Below are 27927 nucleotides of genomic sequence, written 5' to 3'. Positions count from 1 at the left end.
TGTCACTCAGTGGAGACGGAAGTGTTTGCAGTGACTTCGTCTCAGGATTGGGCTTCATTCTAACTCCAGGATTGCCAGGCCTCAGAGAAGCGTCTGATGTTTGGGGCTGTCAGCCCACCACCTGTCACTAACACCAGCAGAGAGGGAAGCAGTCAGTCAGCACCAGAGCTCTGAATTAGAAGGCAGAGTCAACTTACATTAAGTACCCTGTCATCCTTGACTGTGGTCGTGAAGCTCCATACTCACCCCTACTGGCTCTCTGGGGATTTGGGCCACAGACAGGTGAGGTACCCAGAGTGAGCTGTGGGCTGCTGGGAGCAGCCCCTGGGAGAGTCTGGAAGTCCAGAGCATCTAGGTGGGGTATCAGTCTCCTCCCCTCCTTCTATCCAACGGCTGAATGGTTGGAGGCCATGAGGATGTCCATCGTACACATTCATTCACCCATCGTTCGTTTCACTTACCCATCAGGCCCCTCCATAGTCTCCCAACCCTCTCTCTCATGTATGACCTAGAGGTTTATTAGATGATATCATAGCAGACACTAAATATTTGTCAAATAAACAATGGAGTGATATGTATACAATCAATAAACCAAAAAGGGATTTTAATATTAGAAGTCTGAGTTTTCTGAAAGGACAGGGTCCCCCCTCTGGTCCCAAGGCTCCATGTGGTGAACTGTCCCCTCTTAGAGTACAGAGCTTACCTGGGCTGGCCTGAGGAGAGAAGTCAGGAGTGGGGGTGCTGTCTGCTCCTAGCAGAGAGGTGTGGGCTGAGACCCCTCAGGTCGGGTGGATGCTGAGCAATAGCATAGCTCCACGTGAAATTCCCCACAAAGAATCCCAGGCAGACGGCTTTGGACAGACAAGCTGGCACGAGGCCGGTGGCAGACTGCCACACAGCACATGTGAAGATGAGCAGCAGGGACAACCGGCACTGGGGGGAGGAGGGGACGAGGGTGTCAGATGAGGTCTGATTTATTCACTCATTCTCTTGATGATTTCAAATTAAGTGATAGAAAAGACATGCTCTGCCACAACTAGAAGGACCTGCAACCAAGATATACAACTATGTACTGGGGGGGATTTGGGGAGATAAAGCAGAAAAAAAAAAAAAGAAAAGAAAAGACATGCTCACAAACGGGTGGGGGAAACCCCAACAAAGACAGAAGACTCGAGTAAGAAATGGGAAGGATTAGAGTCCAGAGAAGCAGGCTGGAAAAATGCACCCCAGGGTGACTTGAAACCACCATCTTGAAATGCTGGTACCCAGCGGGAGAAGCCTCAGAGCTGGGATGCAGAGTGCTTCAGGGCCGGTGGGAGCCTGTGATATGATCTAGGGAGGAAGGAGCCTGGGCCCCTCCAGTGGGGGAGCAGCGCCTGCTGCTCTGAGATGGCTTCTCGTTCTGCTGTGGGTAACAAAGAGCTGGAATCCTGTCCTTGCAGAGAAGTCCAGGCCCCGGAACGTGCTCACAGAAACCAAAGCTTTCCGAGAAGCACCATGCCAAGTCGCTGGGGTCCTGAAAGATGCATTGAGGAGTATCTTACAAGCCAGCTTGGAAGAGCGGCAGGCCCAAGTTGAGAAAAATTACAGTCCTTGACTTTTATATTTAAAACGAAAGAACAAATAACTCAAGATGCTCTTAACGAAAGCACTCTATCATCCAAGACTTTAACTGAAAATACAGATTTGAGATCTGATGAAGGAAATTTGAGGAAACCAAATTTGCCAAAACATTGCCTCCATCCTGAAATAAGGTGTTGTCCATGGCAGACACTGATATGACACTCCGTCTGTGAAACAGGGTTTCCGGGGAGCCTGAGCCTGGGCTGGGGACTGTTGCTTGATTGATGGCTCCAGCAGAAGAGCTTTATTTTCCATGGAGCCCCGGCTAGCTATGATATTTTAGATCAATAACAGGATATGGATGATAATTGGATAGATATCCATGATAGAATGTTCACCATATACTATTATATAATGTACAGTAATAAAATAATGCATAAATGTGATGTATAATTTTTACATATGCAGGAAATTCGAGGACGTTTAGATTGAGATTTTGTCTTTAGACAGAAGTGCACATTAGGAAATGCAGTAGGTGTTTGATTATGAGCTGGATTAAGCTGCTGCAGAATCTTCTGAGGATACTCGGGTATTGGTGGTTAGAAGAGTGTGTGTGGAAACCTTTCTTTGAACCGTTGTAAATTCATTCAGGCAGATGACTAAAAATGACATAAGCCCTACCAGTCTCCCAAGGGTCAGGTGAGAGGTGGGTGTAACATTTCAGACTAGAACAGGGGTTCTCACTATTAAAGAGTTTTCACTGCGTAGATCTAGATTTGCAGTTTGAAATATGTTCTTTCCTTAGCCTCTGAATGGCAGAAGTAAGCACTTGCTTTTTATTTTTATTTTTCCCTGGAAGATTCTTTACGGAAGGAGCTTTTGTCTGGTCTAACCTTCCTTCTCCGGTTTGTTTCAGTCCCTTCCACCTTTCTCCCCCTGCATCTACCCCTGTCCCCACTGTGCACATCACATTAGTGGTTTCCAGGAAGCCACAGCCCCTTTAGGTTTTACAGAGGGTTATGGGGTCCTCACAGTCTGTGAATGCTGGTCCTTGCTCTGCACAAGGCAGCGAGGAGTCCTGGCTGGTTTGCTAGCTTCCAGCACTGTAATTGGCTTCTGTGTATGGCTCATCATTTGCTGGTCTTTGGGAGGGCATCTGCGGCTTTCATTTCATCACACCGCCTCTCCTCTGCGTAGGAGCTGGCTTTGTTGGCAATGGCCCAGGTGAGAGGCAAGTTCAGAAGTAGGAGTGGACTGCTGTGGAACATCTCCTGGAGAGACTGTGTATTTTCAATGTGGGTCTATACAAACGAAATCCACAGAATGAGGGCAAAATATAGGCTAGGGGTGCCAACATGAAGGCATCATGGTGGTGTGAAAGGATACATTGGGCAGCAATAATCAGAGCACTGGTGGGAAATAAGAAAGGAGAGTCAGCATGCAAGAGGAAAGCAGGACAGAGACACAAAGGACGATTTCCTGTAAGGTTGGAATTCCCAACAGCTATTTGTACACACATGGTCAGAACAACATTATTCAGGATAGCCAAAAGGCAGAAACAACACAAATGTCCGTTGATGGATGAATGAATAAATAAAATGTGGTATATCCATACAAAAGAATATTATTCGGCTTTCAAAAGGAAGGAAATTCTGACACATGCTCCACATGGATGAACCTTGAAGATTTTATGCTAAGTGAAATGAGCGAGACATGAAAGGGCAAATACTCTATGAATCCACTTTTGGAGATTCCTAGAGTCGTCCGTTTCATGGAGGCAGAAAGCAACATGGTGGCTGGCTGTCAGGGGCTGGGAGGAGAGCGAGAGTGGAGGAGTTATGGTTTAATGGGTACAGAGTTTCAGTTCGGGAAGATGAGAAAGTTCTGGAGATGGGTGGCGGTGATGGTTGCACGGCAATGTGAACGTGCTTAATGTCACTGAATTGTACACTTAAAAAGGGTTAAAATGGTAGACGTTATGTCTGTTGTCTCACAATTTAAAAAAAGATTGCAACTGTCTATCTTCTATTCTTAGATCTGTAACTCTTAACCTCTCCAGATCTTTAACTTAAATATCTCCCCTACGAGTGTGTGTGGAGGTCGGGGGGTGGATTTATTTGGGACTCAGAGGAAGCAGGAAAGGAACATTTGGTGGTCTCCTGTTACCCATACTGTAAGGCACAGGAAGCAGTGTGTGTGGGAGTCGGTGGTGGCCTCTCCTGTTTTTATTTTGCAGAGGAAGCAATGATTGCTCTTTTAATGCACCTTGCATTCTGCAAGGCCGCACTGGAATGTACACTGACATATTTCAAGCAATCCTATAGCCAGCTACTACCTTCATTTGCGTTTTGTTCATCCTAATACCCAGGAATGTTATAAAATGTTCTTTCCTCGTCTTAACTAACCCTGTTCAGTCCTTGTAGCCTGGTTGATTAATGGCAGGGTAATTGCCCTTCATTTCTTTGCCTTCAAAACACTGCCACCTGGGTCTTTACTGCCCTCAGAGCAGATGTCTTCTGCAAAGAGCGAAATTCCTCCCAGCTCCGCCCCTCCTCCTAGACGCGGAGGTGAGAAGCCCCTGGGGTGCACAGGAAGGGCGCCAGAGCAAGCAGCGCTGCGGGGCGGCGGGAGAGGGGCCCCGGCTTCTCCCTGGTTAATTATCACTGACCGGGCTGGGCCAGTACTCCCAGGAGGATCGGCAGAGGAGCAGCTGCATCTTTGGAGAGGAATACGGATGCCAGGCAGGCAGAGGAACAGAAACAACCCCTGGAATGAGGACTGAGTTTACAGCACAGTTTGTAGTGTGTGGCCACGGGTCTGTGGTCTACCGAGGGTGACGTTTGTCAGCATTCACTATGTGTCTGCTTCTGCCAAGCTCTTCCCCTAATCAACCTCAGGGCAGCCTCATGGTAACCCTGTGAGGTGCGTTTTCCTGCCACCCCATTTCTGTAGATGAGGAAACCAAAGTGCAGACAAGGGAAGGAACTGGACCAAGGCCACAGGTGTATTCCATCAGAGCTGGGGCTTAAACCCAGATGTTTGCTATCAAAGCTCGTGCGCCTAAAAGGCTAAGAACCGGATGTAATTTGGAGTCCCTGGCCTGTTCCAGTGAACAAAGATTTTCAGTTATCCTGATCAAAGTAGGAGGCAGATTAGAGCAATTGGGCCCAGGGCCAATGGAGTGTGTGCCCTCCTCTTGCCCTGCCCTCCTCCTGCCCTGCCCTCTTCCTGCCATGCCCCTGCCCTCCTCCTGCCCTGCTTCTACCCTCCTCCTGCCCCTACCCTCTTCCTGCTCCTGCCCTCCTCCTGCCCTGCCCCTGCCCTTACCCTCCTCATGTCCTGCCCAGCCCTGCCTGCTTACAGGCACTCTGAGTGTCCATCTGATCTCTGGATTCTGCTGCCCAGCTGGCCCTTCTATGCTCAACAAAGGCATAGTTGGGCCATCCCAGGCCACAGCTTGGCCTTGCTGCGCAGAGCACAGTTGGGTTGACCTCCTTGGGACTCCTCTAACCCAACCTTGAATTGCCCTTCCCCTTTATGGCTTTGCCTTGGCATTCCCAGGTCTGGCATCCCAGACTCCTGCATCTGGTTTACCAGTTGCCCAGGTGCATGTGCACCCGTGTGTGTGCACGCACACACACAAATATTCCAGTGTCAATATGATGATAAACCAGGAGGTTGATTTTGTTAACCTGAAGCATTGGCATCTTTTGACTGGATAGGGTAGAAGAATCTAGAAGGGGCTGCACAGTGAGTGAGGTGGCTTGGGAAGTGAGTCAGAGCTGGAATTCCCTGCTCACCATTTCCTAAAGAGAAATAAAAATACTCCATAGTGATTATGGCCCCATTCTGTGTGGCTCTAGCCTTTGTGCTGCAAGAATGGTCTCCAGAAGAAGCACCACCCCCGGTCCCAGGGAGAAGAGAGGATAAGGAGACCAGCAAGGCCCATGAAAAGAAGGACCGCAGAAAGGACCAAGTAGATCAGTGTGTGGTACTTAGGGGCATCTGGTGAGGCAGCAAGTCACAGCTCATCCTGGGTTGATCTGGCCACTTGGTGATGGCCGTAGTGACCTTCTCCATGAACGTGGAATCATGACCAGATGGACTGGCAGGTAAATGTTCTCCATCATAATGATTGCTTCTCTGTAGGTACACGAGCCAGTCTGTGAACACTGGCTCAGGGAGAGCTCCTGAGAGGTCGTTGGGGTTTAGTCATTTCCTCTTTCTTCCTCTTCACCTTCTGGATCAACAGCGTGTCTTCAGACTTTACTCACCTGACACCCTGTGAGTTCTTATCCTTTCTTTCCCAAAGTGTTCAGGAACCACAAAGCCAACTTTATCAACCTGGAAGGACTGGGGCTTTGCTAATTAGTCCATTTTAAATGAAACTGAAGCCCAGGCTAGGATGTTTGGTTCACCTCCCAGATGACAGGAATTTATTGCCTCATTAACAGTCAAATAATCCAAGAACAGGCCGACAATCCCAGGTAGTCAGCCAGGCCTCCTGTCTTTTAGCTCATTTGTGACTTACCTGTGCTTACAAGGGGTCACCATGGGGGGAAAGGAGCCAGGAAATGAGAGGCAAAGAGAAAATTGGAGTGAGTGGGCATTCTGGTTCATCAAGTAGAAGTAACTTGAACTGTGTGAGTGTGGGGGTGGAGGGCATTCAGAAGTTTTGTAACTAAAGATTTAGTCATTTAACCTGGTGACCTAGAAGTACTTAGGAAGCGCGTGTGTGTGTGTGTGTGTGTGTAGAGCCATGTGAATTAGATCCATTTCTACTTTAGGGCCAGGATGATTTGGAGGTTTGTTTAAGGATCTGTCTCCCACTGCTATGTAAGCTCCTAGATGGCTGTTTTTGTTGTTTGCATGTGTGTTTACTTTAGTTTTCTAATTGATAATATTTGTTGAATGAGTAAATAAATGACTATGGAAGTGTGTAGGTAGGTGCACATATACACACAGACAAGAGTAATATCTCACCCACAATTTGTTAATTCAACAACTTTCGGTATGTAAAATAGTGAAGAATTAAAACAGAGTCCAAAGGGCCGTAGTGTAGCCATATAGAGGAGACAAAGCTCATGCTCATGCTTCTTCACTCATAAGAGAGACTTATCGTCCTTCTCCGCCAGGCCTACTTTAGATACTGTTCGTGGCCTGGAGCAGATCAGAAATGGCAAATTGAAGATAGAGATAATCAGAAAGACAAAACCAGCAAAGTGACAGCTAACAGCTTGACAGGAGGAAAGGAGACAAAAAGCAGAGCCGAGTACTCAAGTGCAGCCTCTGGGACCAGTTGGCTTAGGGGCACAGAGCCTTTTACACTTTACTGTCCCTTCGGACATGACATCATATGGCACGGTATAAAATTAATTAATGTTCATGGTAGACACTGAGTCATCAAAAGCTTAAATTATGTCTCCTAACTTTATAAAAAGACAAGATTGCCTCCAATTCTTTAGAAAGAATCCTTTGGAGTAGTTTAGATAAATGTTTCTTAAAGAGTATATGCTTCCATCATCTATACCAGGAGGCAGAAAATGATGGCCTGCAAGCCAAATCCAGCTTGCCACTTGTTTTTATAAATAAAGTTTTATTGGAAAGAGCTATGCTCATTCATTTACATATTGTCTATGACAACTTTTGCACTATTACAGCAGAATTGAGTAGTTGTAACAGAGACCATATGGCCTGCAAAGCCAAAAATATTTATTGTCTGGTTCTTTATATGAAAAGTTGACTGATCTCTGATCTAGATGTTGGATTCTTCCTGGATGTCGGTTTCTGCTTATGTGTACATCTGATTCGTGCATTACCAAGTGGTTCGTATGCATGAGTGCGTACACATACACATTTCTGTGTGATGATAAACACAATTAAATATTAAGCACTGTATTTCCTTTACTTCTCAAACATAGCTCTATAAAAGAGTTTAGATCAAATTAGCCATTACTCTTCCTGCTTCACTCAACCCATGGTATGTTGTGACCTCTGACTCAAAGGGCAAAGACATTCTAGAGAACTATAACACCACCGGAAACCTCACTGCACTTTCACTGTCCTCTCAATAGCTCCTTAAGTGCAGGCATATTGATCGCACTCAAAGCTTACATAAGGTAGATGTCCTTGCAATGTGAAGGATTCAATACTTACGTATCTTAGACTACATAGGGTCTTGTGAGATATTTAAATGGTACTGGAAGTCAGGTGCAATGGCAAGAAATATTACATGCTCCATAGAATATAGAATATATTCTAGGTAGAATTTTGCTTTCAAATTATTCTTGTGGCCTTTGCCACTGGCTTCATGGAGAAAGTTTCTCCAGCTAAGGCAGCCGTGTTGATTGATTATTCTGTGTGGATGTGGCTCTACCATATTAGTGTCAGCTTTTACTACATCTGACTTTGATATACTCCTTGCCCAGACTAGCTAATATACTTCACATTATTCTACTAATTTTGAAGTACCAAGGGCCAAAATTCATTATATAGGCTTGGCTTCTGAGATAAATATGTATATATATCATTAAAATAAGCATTAAAATAGTTTAGATTTGGAGTGGAAGAGGAATTGCCTTTTTTATTGAGATATAATTCATATGCCATAAAATTGGCCCTTTTTAAATATACAATTCAGTAGTTTTTAGTGTATTTACACAGTCATACAACCATCTCTCTTTTTTTTAAATATACAAGAAGTTTGGTTCATTTTTTAGGAACTCTGGGTAATCCATACAATAGAGGCTATTAGAATTGTACTGAAACCCACACATTTAAGCTCTGTTGAGATTTGCCAAATGACCTGAGTGCCATGGGGTTTGCTGAGCATGGATTCTGACAGTCCTGGGTCCCCTGAGTTTATCTGATGCATCTAATTGCTCATCCCGATTGGCCAGTGGCAGGGAACACTAGGTCCTCTGTTCCAGGCCTTTATCATAACCTCGGATCTCAAGAGTATGACCAACCTCCCTACCTGTGCAATTCTTTTTCCCTGCCTTATGGTGAAATAGGGAGAGCACTCCCAAAGTGACATGCTGCTCTAGCTGAGCTCGAGTTCTCACTGCAGTCTGTGTTGAAATGTAAATGGCACCTGTCCTGCCTTTCTCTAGCCCTCATCCCTGACTCCTTATCCTGGATGGTCCTGTGCAAAGTGATCATTCATTTGTTCATGTATTTATTCATTCATTCATAAGTCCTTGTTGAGGTCCTACTATCTGTAAGGCACCACACAGTAGACCCTGAGAATACAGAGGTAAGATAGACAGGCTTCTACTCTCATGAAGTTATATTCCAATGAAGATAAGAGAAATTGAATGACTAATTACCCAACTAATTATGCAACCAAAAGAAATGTACAGGGTTTTGTGATAGAAGAGCGCAACATACACTTTGTGTGCAGGCAGGGAAGCATCTCGGAGGGGCTGATATTTTAGCCAAGATCTGAGGGATAAATATGGCGAGGTGAGGAGGAGAGAGGGAGGCAGGAACTACATTACAAAGGCAAAGGATTATGGACTAAGTTGTGGAAATTCCCAAAGTTCCAAAAAACCACTCTAACTGCATGTGTTGAATGGCCAGAAGGGAGCTAGTGTGGAACAGAGAGACTTAGTTTAGTCATCCTACTGAGAGGTGATGGTGGCCTCACTGACTGGGGTGGGGGACAGCAGCGGATGTGGAAAGTGGATCTGAGATATATTTAGGAGATGGAATTGATAGGACCTACTGCATCTCATTTATTATTTTTTTTTTCATTTCTACAGTTAGAATCCATCCTTCTTTCCCAATCCTAGCTCCTTAGATGTTCTCATTTTTCTTTTGGCTGAGTATACATGAAAAGTCATTCAGTGTCCTGGAGACAAGTGGGAATCATCTTAGGGGAGCTTCAGAGCTTGATCTATAATGTTAGAGATCCATGAAAGGTGAAGGGAGGGTTTCTCCAGATCATTTCCTGAGATTGTTCCCAGGAGCTGTCACTGGAGAAGCTGAGGGCTTCAGAGAAAGCAGAATCTCTGGGGACCTAGAGAACGTCACAACAGGGCTAAGACTCATTCATACACTTGCTTCAACACAGCCGGCTATATTCTCCATATCTCCATCTGTTTCAAAGCATCCCAGTGCTATGTGTCTCACTTCCTGGTTGGCTGACTCGCTAGGGGAGAGCCGAGAGGGAGGCCACAGAGCTGTTGGAGCTCCTGCACTTTCCATAACTTGGCATCCACAGCACCATTTCCCTTCCTTCAGGGTTAGCATGACATTTTACTACGTAGATACTGATTTTGTTTTCACTTCAATTTTGGATTTTCAAATTCTTAAGACTACAGAAAGTTGGAAATCCTTTGTTTCCTCTTAAGTGATGAATAAGAATTTGTGCTTAGGAGACCACACCAGGTGACTAAGTAGAAAACATCCCCAGACCCCAGTACACCTTGGCTGTGTGCATTTAATTGCCTCTGAGCCCCTGGTGGACGGCGTATGGATTGTGTGTGCCTCAGTAGCAGAGCACAGCTTCACACATTTAACCAAGCAAACAGCTTCTTGCCTTCAGTGAGTTTTTATTTCAAGACTAACAACCATTACAAGTCGAAGAAATTAAAAGAGTTAAAGGCATTAGAGTCCATCAGATGGTTTTCTGTATGCAGGGGCCCAAAAAGTACAGAGGTAGTGGTCTTCAGTGTTTTTATATAAAATTGCTCTTTCAAAAAAATATGTTGTCATTTAATTGAGAGTCTTGATGATGTGGATTAAGCAGAGAGGACAGTGTAGATGTGAAAGGATAGCTCTTTCCACAGAGGGAGCTCCTCAGCCTGTGGTCTTTAGTCATTTTGCTTCCTACGTTTCTTCTGAAGTCGCTCCTGTTTTTTCCTATTTTTCCCAAGGACTTGGGGCCCAAGGAGGCTAAAGGGACCATTGCACAATTTCCCAGCCATCTAGGCCAGTTTACCAGGATTAGAACTCAGTGCCTCCCTGGGAGGGGGTGATCCAGCCGAAGGAGGCTTCGATACAAGGAGTAAGGGAGAGATGAAGGGAAGGGAGAGGAGGCGCCAACTTAAAGTGGGATTTGGAGAAGAGTCAGAGATTTAGAGTTTAGATTCATGTTTATTTTGGAAAGAAACAACCATAAATATATATTCCTGGTGTCTGCCTTCACTGTTAGTTTGCTTATGGCTGAATCTGAAAAATGAATTCCTTTGGTATCTTTAGTAAATGAGTTGCTTGGGTGTGATGCATTGGGAGAAGATCGTTCATGTGTTTCACAGGGGGATCATTTGAGATTTAAGATTGGAGCTGGCTACTGACTTTAATATATAAAAACTGTTAGATATTTAGAAACTTCCATAAAATCTTTTTTTCTATCATGATATATGTATTCACGAGAAATAGTTTCCACTTTGCCTCTGCCCTGTGGGGTAATTATTGTCCTATATACATTAGGGTCTGTGTCCAAATCAGCATGATGAAGGCCAGTGTGGATATAAATACATAATTTGCACAAAGTTCTTAAACTTTAATTTTTTGCTTTTAACGTTAGGTTATAGGTAGGAGAGAAGTCATCTTTGTAATTGACATTTAAACACAAGTTCTTTTCTCCTAATTGATAAGGACCTCATTCATGGCAGCTGCAACATCCAGTTTATTATTCTTGTCAGTGCTTGACGTTTTTGACAGGCCACAAAATCTGAGGTAAAATAGACGTATTTGGGCATAAGATGTTGACTTAGAATTCCTGAAGCTACAGCCTTCCACCTGCAAAGGAGAGGGATTGGCAGAGGTGTGGTTTTGATTTATGTGGTGAAAGTTAGAAAACAAACAAGAAAACCTCTGTCTGCTATCACAGCTCCTGAAGGGAAGTGTTCCAAAAAAATCCAGAATCTTCCTAGGCGTCCAGTCCTCTGTCGCAGGATTACAGCAAAGGCCAAGGGGTTCCTTGGCGGAGTCTCCAGGCTGCCTTGGCGTGCTGGTGGGGCTCTGGCCCTGTGCTGCTTAACCAGAACGATTATGCTTTTCAATTTTCATGATAAAGAGGGCGCCTCAGAGCCCATAAGTCCTCAACTTGCCTCCATCCTTCATCAGCTGGAGTGAAGGTGGAGCCCCAAGCTCGCTCCTGGCAGGAACCCCATTCCTCCCTCTCTCTACCTCATAGCCTCACCCACCACTGCCTGGGAAACATCAGAAGTCAGCACAGCAAGCTCTTTATCCCCGTTTACACCTCTCATCACAGGAAGCCAGGGCCTGGGTAAACCCTCATCTCCCTCCACACACTTCCCCTCCTCGCAACACTTTTTCAATGGAACTCCAAGTCCATTATCAGAAGGTGCCCCACACCTTCAGCCTCCTTTCTGAAAGGTCGCCTTACCTTCTTTTCCCAACTGTTCTCTGCGATTCTCTCAAGTCCGTCTGCTTTACCTTCCACCCCCCTGACCACTCGACTTGATGCTAGCTCCTCATTGCTGCTTCCACACCATCATCCTTCCTCCTCTCTGAAATCCCCAGCTTTCGCACCTCACGTCATCAGATCATTGTCGTGGTCATCTACCCATCTCTGGTTCACGTCACCTGGTTCCATGGGGATTTCAGCTTCTGGAGTACTACCGCCATACTAACCCTGCTTGTCTGATGGTGCTTTGTGATTTCAGCGTTCTTCTAGATGATCCTTCCAACACCCTTGCCTCTCAGGCCCTTGTTGTCCCTACTCCAATGACCTTGTTCTCCACTCTACCTCAGCCACCATTTCTATCACTATTTGTTGTTAATGCCACAGAGTTGATTCCAACTCCTAGTGACCCTGTGTACAGCACAGCAGAACTTTACCAGGTCTTTTTGCACCATCCTTTTGCCTCTCTCACTCAGTGCTTCACTGCTATTCATAGGGTTTTGATGACCAATTGTTCTGGAAGTGGGTGGCCAGGTCCTCCTTCTTAGTCTGTCTAGCCTGGAAGCTCTGCTGACACCTGTCCACCATGGATGACCCTGCTGGTGTTTGAAATCCCGGTGGCGCAGCTTTCAGCATAACAGCAACACACAGCTGCCGCAGTATGACAACTGACAGATGGGTGGTGTGGTTCCCTGACCGGGAAATGAACCCAGGCTGCATCAGTGAGACGGCCGAATCTTAACCACTGGACCACCAGGGCCAGCATCCACAACTATGCCCTAGACCTTACTGATAATGCAGTCATTATCCATAACTGCCCATAATCTCATTTCAATCATCCTATTCTTTGGCCACTACCTCTTCCTTGCTCACTCCTAAAATCTTGACTGCGAATATTCTTCCACGCCTCTGAGGCCTAAAATCAATCCATCCTACCATCCCCCTCTTTCTTACCTACCTTAGTCTTTACTCCCCTCCTTATCTGGTCTAGAGTCCTTGATCATGCATTATAATTATTCCCTTGCTTTAATACCATATAATGTGAACTCCTTTACCTGTCTCTCTCTCTTCATCCCTTTATCCTCTCTTATACAAGACTGCAGCCCTGGTAAAATCCAGTTCTCCATCTGCTTTGCCTCAGTATACACCCAGTGCACCTGGGTAGAGTGAAGCACGAAACCGTGGTGACTATTTTCAGTTTCCTACCGTTAACCTCAAGTGACTCTTAGGCCTGGCTGGCAATTGTACTATTCAATCTCCGCTCTTTCTCCTGGTCAACTCTTGTACATCTTCGTCTTTCCATACAATCTCTGATGCCTCCTTTTCCATCTTCGCTCTCAGCTGAATTTCCACAGTCTCCACCATCTGCCTGTCTTCTCACCTTCTCACCTGATACTCTGGATGAACTGCTTGTCGCTGTCGAAGGCCAGTCATTCCTAGATACCACCCCTTCTGTCTTCTCCAGTGATACACCCCAGCAGTTTCCCTTTGTTTCTGTATCATTTCTTCCTTCTCTATTGGGTCATTCCTTTTAGAATATAAAAATGCTATTACAGCTCCCCACTTCAGAAAAAATGAAGAGCTCTCTTGACCTTATATCCCCTACTAACTAATGTCCCATTTCTTTGATTGTCTTTGCAGCAAATTTATTTTTTAAAAAAAGACTTGTTTGTACTCTGTCTCTAATTTCTCATCTCCACCCTTTCTTGAACTCACTCCATTCAGCTTTGAGTTGCCATCACTCAACCAAAAGCTCTTGTATATGTCATCAAGATAAAAATGGTAGATAGATAATATTTGTGATATGATTAATTTTTATGATAGACAATAATTGTGATACGATAATTATTCTACATTCATTCCTTCAGTGAGTTCTTGTTGACCACCTACTATGTGCCAGACACTGTTCTAGATATTTTACAAATATTGTTATTATCCCTATTATGTGAATGAGGAAACTGAGAAACAGAGAGATTAAAGAATTTGCTCTATACCCCCTACATAGTATACAGTGATGCATTTTCAATCCTCATTTTACTTGACCTATCTGTAGTGTTTACCTTTGGATCATTCTCTCCTTGAAATACTTTCTTCATCTTGTTTCCTGAACCTCGCTCTCTGGTTTCTCCTCTTACCTCATTGTCTCCTCCTTCTCATCGCCCCTAAATAAATCCTGGAGAGCTCAGTCATCATGCCTTTTCTCTCTCTCTCTCCCAGTCCCATGACTTTAAATACCATCTGTACATCGTTGGCCTGTGAAATGGTCTCTCTAGCCTGGGCTTCGTCCCTGAGCTCTAGACCTGATATGCTCCCTGACCTCATCTCAGCCATTTCCCCTCTTCGCTCATCCTGCTCCCACCATGCTGGCCTCCTTGCTGTGTCACGCTCCCACCTGGGGGCCTCATGTGTGGACCTGTCGCCTGCCTGAGATGCTTTCCCCAGATGCCTACTGGGCCTTACAACCTTGCTTCCTTCATGTCTCTGTTCTAGTGTCCCCTCATAGGCCATCTCTGACCATCCGGTGACAAAGCGTCCCTCACTCCAAGTCCAAAAGTCCCCTTTTACCTGTCCTGCTTTCTTGTTCTCTGTATGTCACCTCAGGACATACCACATGTTTGCTTGTTTAGAAGTAAATTTCTCAGATTGTAGATTGATCCACATTTACAAAGTGCATAAAATAATAAATGTATAAATGAGTCTTCTTTCCTCTTACCTTAAGTTTTAAGACATTTATGAATGTGCCTGAAATTATAATAAAAGATCCCTGAGGGTTTCACAGCATGTTTTCAGTTGATGGTAATAGCCAGAAAGAGTTTAAATAACAACATTAACAGGTTAGGGTTTTGCTAGAGGACCACAGTATTTTTAAAAGGGAAACTTCAATAATCCAATTTTACTACTTCCCTAAACCTTTGAAATACACAGTTCTCATTAACGTTGAATTATTTACTAGAAAGCCACCTCCCAACCCCCAAAAAACCAACCCTGATACTAACTGCCTAGGGTTTAAAGGTTTTTAATAATGCCTCAATAATATTGGCTTAATGAGTTAGGTTCTAAGAAAAGTAGCCAGGCTAAGTTAACAATAAATCAGGTTATATTATTTGCAGAAAAAGCAACTAAAACTCTGCTTGTAAATAATCATGTGGAAAGATCTGGTATTAGTTACCACCATCCACAGCTGGGCTCTATTTTCAGCTCCCAAACACAGTGGAGTTAAAATTGAACATATCTATATTTGAAACTTCACGTGTTAACATGGGAAAGACTCATTGTTTGTAACAATAACACGTCCCATCTGTAGAGCTCTTCTCAAAGCACTTTTGTGTCTGTGATTCTATTTAATCCTTACATCAATACCAGGGGATAAGTCTTATCCCTGTCTTACTGATCAGGAGACTAAGGCTCAAGAAGATCGAGTGATTTGGCGAAGGCTGTGAAACTAGAAAATGACAAAGCTTGGACTACAACTCAGATATTCATAATTCAAGTTCAGGGCTCTGTTCATCCCATTAACTCCTTCATCAGCTCCCCAGATGAAGAGGAAGGACTATTTTATGTTTTGAATCTTTGATTATAGTGTATTTTGTAATATTCTGTACAGGTTGGGCCATGTTTGTTTTCTAACACCTATGAAAGAACCTGTCGCAATTAGGTACTTAGTAAGTGTTTGATGAATGAAATTAGTGAATAAAGAGGCAAATGAGTGAATATATTGATGAATGGATGCACTGCACAAAAATCTATACTACAGGTTAAAGCGTTTTAAAATGTGGCCATGTGTGTGTGGGAGATATGCCCTAAATCTTCCATTTCTTCTGACTACCTATCAATATGGAAGATCCGAATCCAGTTCACACGACATTTCTTAAACATTTCTCAAATTGTATTGAAATCTGTAAACAAAATCAAAATTAAAATCTATTTTTAAGTATGTCCTATGCTCTTATCCTCCCATTCCTACTTCCCCTTTAAAGTTACCTTTAAACGTAGGGAATACCTGGGCTGCAGTTTTGCAGTCTTAGCCCTTGTTGGACTGCACGGATCACTGAGTGGACATGTCCATGTCTGACTTCTTTAGACTCGCTCCTTAGGAGAACTGGTGGAGGCAGGTGGAGGGAATGGATGAGTCTTCTTCCCATGTTTGGAAATCTCAACTCCTGAGCCTGTTAAGCGTATCTCTGCTGCTTCCTCCAGAGCCCCACCCCCAGGGCCATAACACGTCAGAGATTGTGGTTGTGGGGTTGCTGTTGTTTTAAGTTTCTTATGGAATTAGTTTACATAGGTAGATAGTGTACATGAATGGACTGATTCAAATCTGTCTCTTGTTAAAGACAGTCAAAAAGCCTTATTTAAGAACATCAAGATAAATTACTAATTTAATGGTATAGCACGTAAATACAGCTGTGCCCGGTCAAATTCTCGGCTCCCATATGTTAGGATGGCTAGAAGCAGCTGTCCTGGACTTCTCACCTCTCTTTCAAATGCTAACTTGGGCTTGTTGTGGTTGAACCTATGTAGAAGCATCTAGAAGGGATCATTCAAAACAGCTTCAGCTTGGCTCAGATCCTCAAGATGCTCTGCCAGCTCTCCCTGCCATGAGGGCCCTCTGTGAAGACCGGAGCCCTTAAAGAGGTTCAGCTTCTCTTGGTGGGGTTGGTAGGGGTGACTGTCACTGAGGAAGATGCTAGGTCATCGTACACACCCATGGTCATGTCCGGAAACCTTCGCCTGCCCAGTAGTAACTCGTGGCCAGGATTATTGAGTGAGGTAGGAATCTGAATTGAGGCTGACTCTCCGACTTTGTGGGTATGTAAACAGCTTGTAGCAACCGGCTTCTCAGGGATGATCGTTATCAATGGAAGCAGACAGAGAGGGATGGTCAAGTCGCTGAATAAAGGCTTCTTCCCCCTCATGCCCCCGCCAGCCATCCTGCCATATTCAGAGCTGCTTCAGTCATGCTCTGCTCATCCCAGTGACTTTTCAGTTCAGACCTTTTTCGCTTAAGATCATTATGGAAGGAAGAAGGCTGGGAAGTATTGCTGACACTTCCATGATTAATCCATCCTCCTCAAATAAGCAAACACATGTCTAATGATGGATGGTTAAATTCTGGTCCTCTGAACTAATGTCTCATAACTAGGTCTTAGTGCTGTTACTTGTCAGATGTTGCTGGGACTTCCTCTGCCCAAGAGCGTGTTACGTCATCTCTAATGTGTTATGAGTGGAAACAAAAATGTACCACTCAGGTCCTCATCCTCTAAGAGTCTACTCCAGCTGGGGCACTTATGCCCAAAGCCTTTGTGACTTCCCTCCCCAAACCTAACCAGCACGGAGCCTGGCACTTAGTCTGTGTGACATAAATGTGGCTTTTGCAGGAACAAAGAAATCTCTGGTCTTCTCTATAATTGTAAGAAATTACATCTTAGAGATGACTTCTTCTTATTGTGGTATTGCTTTTCCTTCTCCAAGAGGGAAACTGCCAAGTTACCATGATGTGAAATCTGGCCAGAGGCTTGAAGTGATTTCATAGTAACAGCAACCTCAGCATGCCTGCAAACCCAGGCCAAGAGGCAGAGATGCATGTGATGGGCTCTGCCAGCAGCTGCCTGAGCCACGAGCCAGATTAGCAGTTTCATGTGGACAAGACCTTGGGTCCCACATCAGCCTTTCCCACCACACTCTTGTAAACAGCTAGTGTGCTCAGCAGTGCCTGTCTCACCAGGAAGGGCAATGGCATGTGTGTCCAGATAGAAGGGAGGCTGGAGGCTGGGGAATGGGGTCCAGGATCTTAACTCCACCAGCGTGTGAGCCTTTAATAGTCATGGGGTTTGTGCCCACCCATGGCATCCTTATACACGTCCACTATGCCCAGACCAATTGTCAGCCACAACTGAAGAGTAAACATATTAAGAGACTGTGCTTTTGAGAGTTTAGTATTTTCACACTTAAGTGAAACTGAGGTACATAAGTGCCTGCATTAGCTTCTGGATTTAGAACACCCACCTCTTTGTCCTGTCCAGAGTCCCATGAGAATGGATGAAAAGGAATCGGGGGAAGGGGCTCACAACTGATATTTGGGACAAGACCATTCTTTGTTAAGGGGTTTTTGTCCTGTGCATTGTAAGATATTTAGCAGCATCCGTGGCCTCTACCCACTAGATGTCAGCAGCCCCCTCCCAGTTGTGACAACCAAAAATGTCTGCAGATATTACCAAATGTCCCCTGGGGCTTGAAATCACCAGAGGTTGAGAACCATTGGAGTAGGGAGAGAATTTGCTGGAAATGCATTTGCTTTGTACGTGCAGACTCTGGGCTATGTCCCAAGAGCCATTTATCCTTGTCTTGAACTATTGTCTAGAAAAAGCATCAGTCCTCGGCCCTGAGCCTTCAGAGGAGTTGCGGTTCATTGGGTGCAGGAGGAGCTCTGCATGAAACGGTCAGCTCCTCTCTGAAGGCCACCGCTAGGGTTAGGTATCTTTCTACCTCTTTCTTTCTCTCCCTTTCCCATCTCTGTCTCCTTTCCCACCCCTTCCTCTGTGACAGTGTATCACGGAATCATCTGGGATGCTTGTTAAAATGCCGATTCCAGAGCCACACTCCCCAGAGATGCTGATACCGAGGATCTGAGAGAGGGCCCGGGATCTGCCTTGTTATGAGCTTCCCAAGTGATTCTGCTGCAGGGGATGGTCTGGAGGCGACACCGTGAGAAACAAGGCCTGGAGGGATGTCAGAACAAACAAGCTCTCCCAGTCCTCTGAGGATGCTAAAACTTGGCATTGAAGAAAAAAAGAAAAGAAAAAGACAACTTTCGTACAAAGCAAAAAGTGATAAGAATCCATAAGAAAGATGAAGCTAGTAGCTGTGGGGACCCCTTACCCTGAAAGTGGATTTACTCACTCACTTCTTCATTCATTCATTCAACAAATATTTCCTGAGTGCCCACTACACTTCAGGCCTTGTTCTAGGCACTAAGGATCAGCAGTGAACAAAACAGACCAAAGTCCTGCTCTCATCCAGTTTGTATTTTGCAGGAGGAGACAGACAGTGAATAGACTCCGTAACTATAGAGCATGGCAGAAGGTGACGTTGCTGTAGAGAGAAAGAGAGCAGAGAAGGGGCTTAGGGCAGCGCTGGGGGGAGTTGGCAATTATAATGCAGTGGTCAGGGAAGGCCTCCTTTACAAGGTGATACTTGAGTACCTTGAAGGTGGTGAAAGACAGCCAGGCAGATATCCGTAGGGGCAATTTTCCCTGCAGAAGGAAGAGTAAGTGCAGAGTCGCTGAGGTGGGAGTGGACATTCCTGGTGAGATCGAGGAACAGCAGAAGGCTCTTGTGGCTGGAGCAGAGTGAGTCAGGGAGCAAGTAGCAGGAGTGGAGGTCAGAGAGGAGCAGGAGGCTGCAAGGTCCAGTGCAAAGACTTTGATTTGACTCTGAGGGAAGTCGGGTGGGAGCCTGGGGAGGATTTGAAGCCCAGGACTGCCAGGATCAGATCTAAGAGTTAAAAGAATCACCCTGGCTGCTGTCTTGAGTAGACTCCAGGGGGCCAAGAGTAGACGTTATCATTACTATTAAAATTATGGCATGGTTTCTGCCTCCTAGGAATTTGCCATGATTGTAGAGATAAAGCACGTACAACTCTAACAAGGAAGTGTTTGCTACGTGATAGAAGTAACTCAGACCAGAGAAGTGCAATGGTGGTCCGGTGGAGGGAATCTCTTCTGAGAGTCAGCCTTCATGGACAAGTTGGGCCTTACGATGGATGAACAAGATTTTCTTTTAGCTTAATGGGTATATAATTGACGTTCAGTAAACTGTACACAGCTAAAGTGTACAATCTGATACATTTGGACGTAGGTATACACCCATGAAATCATTGCCACAATAGCGAACATACTCATCTCCCCAAAAGTTTTCTGGTGGTTTACGAGGCAGGGTGGGAATTATCATTAGGGCAGAAATGTGAGCAAAGGCCCAGGGGCAGGGAAATGCAGGGGCTTCTATGGGACAGAGAGAAGCCCGCTCTGACTGTACTGGAGGGTCACATGGGGACCCCTGAGTGAGATGTCTGCAAGACAGCTTGAAGCAAAATTACATGAGGCCCGAAACACTGGGTTGCAAGGATTATGTCACAGGGGAACCAGGGGAAATGTTTAAGTTTGTTGCAGGATATGGTCAAAACAGAGTTCATCTGTTAAAATTTCATCTTGTAAAAACAACAGCAACAACATCAAATTTTAGGTACTTTATCTTTTTGTAGTGAGTTCAAGAAAAAAGAGCCAAATACATTCTGCAGTATTTCATGCAGACAAGATCAATCAAAGGAAAAAGAAACATTAGGCAATTTCTTTTCTTTTTTTTTTTAAGGATTGGCACCTGGGCTAACAACTGATGCCAATCTTTTTTTTTTTTTTTTCTGCTTTATCTCCCCAAAACCCCCCCTGTACACAGCTGTATATCTTAGTTGCAGGTCCTTCTAGTTGTGGGATGTGGGACGCCACCTCAACGTAGCCTGACGAGCGGTGCCATGTCCCCGCCCAGGATCTGAACCCTGGGCCGCCGCAGGGGAGCGCGCGAACTTAACCACTCGGCCACGGAGCCGGCCCCAGGCAATTTCATAATTAGATAATTAACAGACTCTTTTAATAGTCTTATACTAATACAACTCCTTACAGATTGAAAATGAATCCATTTGCCACTGATGGTATATTATAGCCTACACATAAAAAATACGTCTAGTCTAGATAGCCTTTAATAATTCAAAGGTAAAATTTTAGTGTCGTGGGGCTGGCCCCGTGGCCGAGTGGTTAAGTTCGCGCGCTCCGCTGCAGGCGGCCCAGTGTTTCGTCGGTTCGAATCCTGGGCGCGGACATGGCACTGCTCATCAGACCACGCTGAGGCAGCATCCCACATGCCACAACTAGAAGAACCCACAACGAAGAATACACAACTATGTACAGGGGGGCTTTGGGGAGAAAAAGGAAAAAAAAAAAAAAGCATTAAAAAAGATAATAAAAGGATTTTATAAACAACTTTAAAAAAAAAAAATTTTAGTGTCGTACTAGAATCTTGATTAGTGCTTTCTATTTGTAAAGTCTAGCACTTTATTTTTGTGTCATGTTGAACATGAACTTAAAAGTTCAGGGAAACATTGTAAATTGGTATCAGGAGTCTACTCTCCCACCCTAAGCTGTTAATCTATTTGTGAATGAATCCTGTTTCCCTAGGGCCAAGGATAGACTGGAGAGCAAGGTTTTCAGGTTTGAAGGTAGTTGTGCTAATGTGCAATCCTCTCTCTCTTTCTCCATCTCCTAAGTAGAGATTGGCGAGTCCTAGGAGACACTGGCCATTGATGGTTGTGTGATCCTAATTGAACATCCACCAAGGCCCCTTTGGAGCATTACCCACTCCAGAGGGAGAAGTAAGGAAGACTTTTCAGTTGAGAAGCATCATATTCTCAATTCATGGAAATGAATGACTTTTGGATTATTTCACCTCTTAAAATAGAGAAGGCTGGGAGCCATCCAGTCCATGCTCAGGGATCTCAGCTCAGGAATTCCAGGGACCCATTGTTGTTTTGGTCTCTTTTAAGACAAGCTTGACTTACCCTAAATGTAAGAGATGGTTAACTGAAGATCATGTTTTCTTCTTTAATATCCCCTCCTCTCTTAATTCTGAAAGTGTTTGCTAAATCCCCCAGGATAAAAGTAAGCCCTAAGATCATCATTGTTGTCATTGTCATCATCATCTGAAGTACTAAATTTACGTATACAAGGTACTGTATTAGATACTGAGAAGTGTAACATAATCACTACCATTTACTTAGCATTTACCAAGGACTAAGTCTGTGATAAACATGTTGCACATATTATCAAACTTAATCCTTACTTAACTCAACAAAGTGGAGACTATTATCAACTTCTGTTTTCACATTGAAGGAGGCTGAAGCTTGGATAGCATTTTTTAAAAAAATGCCTCCCAGGGGCTGGCCCCGTGGCCAAGTGGTTAAGTTCGCGCGCTCCGCTGCAGGCGGCCCAGTGTTTCGTTGGTTCGAATCCTGGGCGCGGATGTGGCACTGCTCATCAGACCACGCTGAGGCAGCGTCCCACATGCCACAACTAGAAGAACCCACAACGAAGAATACACAACTATGTACCGGGGGGCGTTGGGGAGAAAAAGGAAAAAAATAAAATCTTTAAAAAAAAAAAAAATGCCTCCCAATCACACAGCTAATAAGTGATAGAGCCAAGACTCGAAACTTCCATACTCTTAACGAAACATTTTGAAAACAATCAAGAGACCCTGTCCATGCCATCTAGTTGGAAAAGATGAGACATGACATAAAAAAAATTTCTGTGGTCATGATGAGAAATACCTCACCTATTCTTCTATTTCATCAACAGTTTTTCTTTTCCCCTGGGAAGATTAGCCCTGAGCTAACATCTGTTGCCAATCTTCCTCTCTTTTTCTCTTGAGGTAGATTAGCCCTGAACTAACATCTGTGCCAATCTTCCTCCGCTTTTTTTATATGTGGGTCACCCCCACAGCATGGCTGACAAGTGGTGTAGGTCTGCATTCAGGATCTGATCTATGAACTCAGATCGCAGAAGCAGAGCACACTGAACTTAAGTACTATGCCACTGGGTCAGCCCCTCATGAACTTTTCTTAATCGTATAAAGTTCTAATTAAAAACCTCCCTTTTCTTTTGAAGCAGATAAGTCTTAGCATCTGCAACACTTTTTCACACGTGGCGGCAAGCAGCCCTGTTAATTGCATCCCGCCTGCATTTGGTGCTTCCAGCAGCCTCACGTGTGGAGCACAATCATTCACACTGGGGCCGACATGCCGTCTGTAATGGGAGCACTTCTCTCTGCTGTAATCCAGGGCGGCATTGCTTGGGCTGAGCACAGTCACTACATTCCAGGTTAATTTGGTTTCTTATGTAGAACAACTTTGGTCTGACATTTAACATTTCTTCCTTTGGCATTTTTTTTTTTTTTTTTGGTCTTTCTGAGCTCATTACCAGCATGCCTTTATACTCATTCTTTTTCACATGCTAGGATCAGTGTTCATGTCTAATAACGGTGACAAGCCTTGGGTTCAGATGTGGCCTGGTTGGCCAGAAGGAAGTTTCTGTGCAAGTTTTACATCAACGTAGTGGGTCTGGTGGCCACCTGTGACTTCAGGGCCTGGTCGAGTTGCTGTCACTGCTGTGGTTGTTATTTTGGCTGTCTCAGGCCCCACTTGGAGCAAACTCTAATTATAACACACCTTGTATCCTCTTTCATGCCCCTTTTTCTCTCAATCACAACTACCTCACTTTGGAGAATCAGCCATGCGTGTGTCCTCTTTGCCCAACAGAGTGAACTGCTCAGGGACTTTCCTCAGTTTACAGAGCATGTTAGTGAGAATGGTGGAGCCCAAGAGGGTGGTCACTGTTGCCCACAAAGAGCAGTGGGACGTCATTACTTGTCAAACAGACTGATTTGTTCCCTGGCTTCCCTCCAAGGTAATCAGATGCCCTTTTGTGCTTCTGGGAACTCTATGAACCACAGGAGTGAAGGATAATGATGTTTAAGTGTCAGTTCTTCTGGGTGGAGTCCACATGACAGCTGGGTGAGCAGAGTCTCACATGAGGAAGACTCTGGGTTATCGTGCCCTTCAAGTCCCCTTGATCCTCCACATCCCGTCAGTCAAGCAGGTGTGGCAATGAGATGTAAAGGCTGAGGGGCTGAGGAGCATGGAGGAACCAGATCTTCCTGAGGAAGAAGTTACTTCCGCTAGTTGGCATTTTGGGTCCATTCTCAGATTTCATATGTTTAAATTCTCCTTTCTGCCAATGGCTAATTAAGATTTGGCCAAATTATTTGGCTCTTTCTTCTTCTGAAATTACTCAGGTGAAAAAAATACCGCTTCCTTGAGAGACGTTTGAGTCCAAATATTTGAATGTTTAACTAAGAATGAAAGTATTTGTATTCTTGGATCAGATTCAACTGAGGTTTGCTATCTATTGTTTTGTAAACTTTCAATTTTGCTGTTTCTATTCAAAAAAGAGAATCATTAATATTAACACCTGCCTTTGGGGAGAGAACTGCTGTGAAGAACATTGAGATTCTTGAGAAAGAAAGGACATGGATGAGGAATGTGGCAGGAGGTGGGCAGGGGGCGGGAATGCAAACCCCAGTGTGGAAAGATTATGAGGAGTGTGAAGGTGAATTCCATTGATCTCCTGGGAGGCTGCCCGCTGTGGGGAACAAAACATTGTGTTCTCAGAGTGCTATCCGCCATTCCGGGCCTCATGGGACAGCATTTATGGAGGAAGAAAGTTTAGGAACAAAGTGGAAAGAAACTGCCTTTGAAGAACAGCTTAAATCTTGTTGAGCTTGTCACTAGAGGCCTCTAGAATAATAAACCAGAAGCAAACATCAACCAGAATTTGTACAGCACACACTCGACGCTGACTCCAGCTGTTGCCTTCCTCACAGGCTTTGGAGGAACACACTCAGAGAACTCTTTTGGCTAAAATGATGTGGAACATCACCCTGTCCTCAAAAATGGCATCAGCATTTATTGCTGAGCAGCCTATCCCTCAGAGGATGAAATGGGACAGAAAGCAATGAGGAACGTTGGGAAATGGCTTGGTTCGCCTGGCAGTGGTTCTTGTTTTCTTGCTCAAGTTTCACAGACCCTACACCCTCATTCGAAGCCCCTCCTCATGCATTGAAAGCTGGCTGCCAGCTCTTCGAAAATAAGCACACCACCTGCTTGCTGGGGGTCTAACCTCTAACCTCTAACACTGCTGGATCAGGTGTGTAGTACCCATCTAGAGTTTTCCTTCAGGTAGGTTTCTCTTGTTTTCTTGCTGATAAGCTGGCCTGGCAATAAAAAAAAAAATTCTTTGCCTATAAACATTACTTTCTTGGGAACTTAAGAACAAGAGTAATAGGTTTTGTGTTCAGGTAAGAGATTAGAGAATCTATTCCAATAGTTTAAGGAAGAGTCTGGTAAAAGGATACCCAGATTATGGTTGACCCACATTAGACTCTTTAGCCAGATAGAACAGATATAGTTGGAAAACTATATTAACCTTAGATTTGAAAGTTTGTGTCATGATATTGGTATAATAAGCAGCTAGCCCATTTAGACAAAATAAATGAAAGATGGACCTGTAATAGTGACTATTGGAATAAGAATAGGTTTGGGGGCAAATAAAATTAATTTCAAACTGTCATTTGGAGGAGTATATATCTGGGTGATGTTTTCCAGGAGACCTGTGGATGAAAGGCTCAGCGTTCAGGAGGAAGGTCAGGCAGAGGCGGAGATGGTTCCCGGTGACCAGGATGTAGATGGCTGTCGAAGCCATGGGCTTGGATATCGTTGCCTAAGGGCAGAGAGATTTAGTCATAACCTCTTAGATCAGTCTGCTGGAAGACATGTGAGTCAGTCTGAGAGTCATTAGACTGCGAGAAACCCTCAGGGGATATGGCAGGACACCCATTTTCCTGAAAGGCCCCTAGAAGAAGTAGAAGAGTTATAAAAGGACTGCAAAACCATTTTATGGAGTTTTCTTTGTTCTTTTGTAACTGTCACTAATTGGGCAGATTTCGGTGTCTAAACATTAATTTGTCCCTAACTTTCCTTCTAAGGACCTTTCCTAATTTCCTAAGTGTTTTTTTGAATTCTTCTTCACGGCAGATGTGGAGTCAAAATAATTTTGTATTATTTTTGAAAGATGAGCATGTTTTAGCACTGAACTCTGAAACTTAAAAGTTTAGGATGAAAATGTTGCCCATGAACCAATAGCCCATGTTCATCTGTGCTTAAATAAAAATGAGGACTTTAAAAATAGAGATTCAGCCTGTGCATGGGTTCCCGCTGTTCCCATTTGACTATTTCTTGAGGTCACAAGATGTGACCATACGAATGTCCTAGAGCCCATGAGCTAGGTAGCATGCAAGACTGGATGCTTAATTCATTCCCTCTCCGGGTCCAGCTTTCTTTTGGTACCAGCTAAACCAGTGTGGGGGGGGGGTGCCCTGGTCCATCTTCTGGGGCCCCTACCGTCATTTTTGTGTCCATGTCAGGAAAGCTTAGTATGCGTGAGCCATCCGTGGTCTGCAGCTTCCTTTTTTCTTTCTTCCTCTTTACTACCCCTCTGCCTTGAAGCAGTATTCTCTTTATTCCAGCACTTACAGAAAACTGTGTCTGTTGACCATTCCTCTTTGAAGTTTTGAGTTGCACTGAAATATTTATAATATGTGGACAAGCACTTGAAAGGGATTTTCGTTTCCATAAGATGTGTCTCCTGACTTCCTGAGGCCTTTTGATGATGTGAACTCACATAAGGTTTCAGATCAAGGGTTGCTTAATTTAGGGAACACCTCTTGGACATCAGTCAGCAGTTGCATACTCATTAGAGAATCCATCTCAGCCTTCCTCCGGGTGAGACAGCAGTGCATCTTTGCTGCTTCCTGGCTGTCTGCGGCGTGTTGATCATATTGGTAGTGGCCTCAGCTGCCGTCCTCATGGATGGTTTTGTTGATGCCTCGGGAACCAGGCGGGGAGTCCTGAGCTCCTTGTGTCTAAGTGTGTGTTGATTGGTCCTGGACTAGAGGTGGCAGCAAGGGGACATGGCATTTGGTAGTCCAGGAACCAAGAACTGTCCCTGGATGGTGACCTCACAAAAGACGGGAATTGTTCTCAGGCACCCTCAGATCCTTAGCCTGGTGCAGGGCCTGGCCATCATCCGCTAGCTCTTAAATGTCACAAGTGGAGCAGCACAGAGCATTAGGCTGAGGAAAGAAGGTACTGCTTCAAAGGAGAGAAGCAAAAACCAGGAAGAAAAGAGCAGAGGAGTCTGCGAACCAGGCTCATGCCATTTCTGTGGACTAGGTGTGTCTCTCTTGCTCAGCTGCAGCTCTCAGGGTCAAATCCAGAGTCTGCAGGGATCGAAAATAAACTGTGACATGTGCATGGGACTGCTCTTGTATCTGCCTCCTTACTGTGACACGTCTTCCAGGTGACTGGGCTAACACAAATATTCTAAATAAGCAATTAGTTGGAGGCTTCTTGAAACCAAATAGTTTGGTGCCTTGAAAGCAGAAGCCATGGGTGGAGAATTGCTTTTGAATGCCAGCCTCTGATTTCTCGCACTGTCTCCAATTATGTAGTAGAACGTGGGAATACATAAATGAATTATGAAACACTGAAAGGATAAAATACCATGTGGTCATTAAAAATCACATTTTCAAGTGACATTTATGGATAAGGGAAAATCCTCATTATGTAATGTTATGTGAAAAAGCAAGACACTATATCTTGGCACATGTAGGGGCCCAAATAAATTCCTTTTGAATAAATGAACATTTCCTCGATGAATGAGGTGAAAACCTTGTATGTGTGTGCAAAAAATATGAGTCCACTGATGAATATGGCTCTTCACCTCTTAAGTGAAAAATGATGGACTGGTGGTCAAGAAGTCTGGGTGTAGTCCAAGCTTTTAACTCTTTTGGAGCTCAGTTTCCTTATCTGAAAACTGAGGTGACAGGCTGCTCCAAAATGGTCCCTAAGGGGCGCTTTTGGGTCCCACATGCTCTGGGTTGTGATTAGAGTCTCTGGGCAAGGCTGCTGTGGTTGAGGACACCACAAGGCCGGTCTCATGTGGTTCGCATCACTTCATCAGCGTGACTTCAGCAACCTTGACCTCCTAGTGTTTCCCATCATTTCGTATGACTGTGTTGAGTTTCTACCTCCTGAGCCACTCCTTGCTGCTGCTGCTGTGGAAAGAGGCCTCTTGATTTATTAATCAATTAATCAGTGCATGCTGAGGGGCTGTTCAGGGTAGTTAAACAAGGAAAACAAAATACTGGAGCCATAATCAAGATGGATCGTAATTAAGAACGACCCTCTCCCCTGCCGATCTTCCTGCCCACCCTGGCTGCCCCCACCCGGCCTCCCTCACCCACAGTTCATCAAACCCGCTCAGCCC

The 27927-nt window shown here is 44.6% G+C and overlaps 1 protein-coding gene across 2 annotated transcripts in view; it reads left to right on the top strand.

Annotated features, from left to right (window-relative positions):
* Positions 1–27927, top strand: part of KIF26B (kinesin family member 26B) — a 436898-nt gene that overhangs the window by 133603 nt on the left and 275368 nt on the right. The gene's annotated exons all lie outside the window — the stretch shown is intronic.

Source organism: Equus asinus, chromosome 30 (genome assembly GCF_041296235.1).
Source record: "Equus asinus isolate D_3611 breed Donkey chromosome 30, EquAss-T2T_v2, whole genome shotgun sequence".
NCBI classification, from domain to species: Eukaryota; Metazoa; Chordata; class Mammalia; order Perissodactyla; family Equidae; genus Equus; species Equus asinus.
The sequence above is the reverse complement of the archived record's forward strand: the minus strand, read 5'-3'. Positions and strand labels throughout refer to the sequence as shown.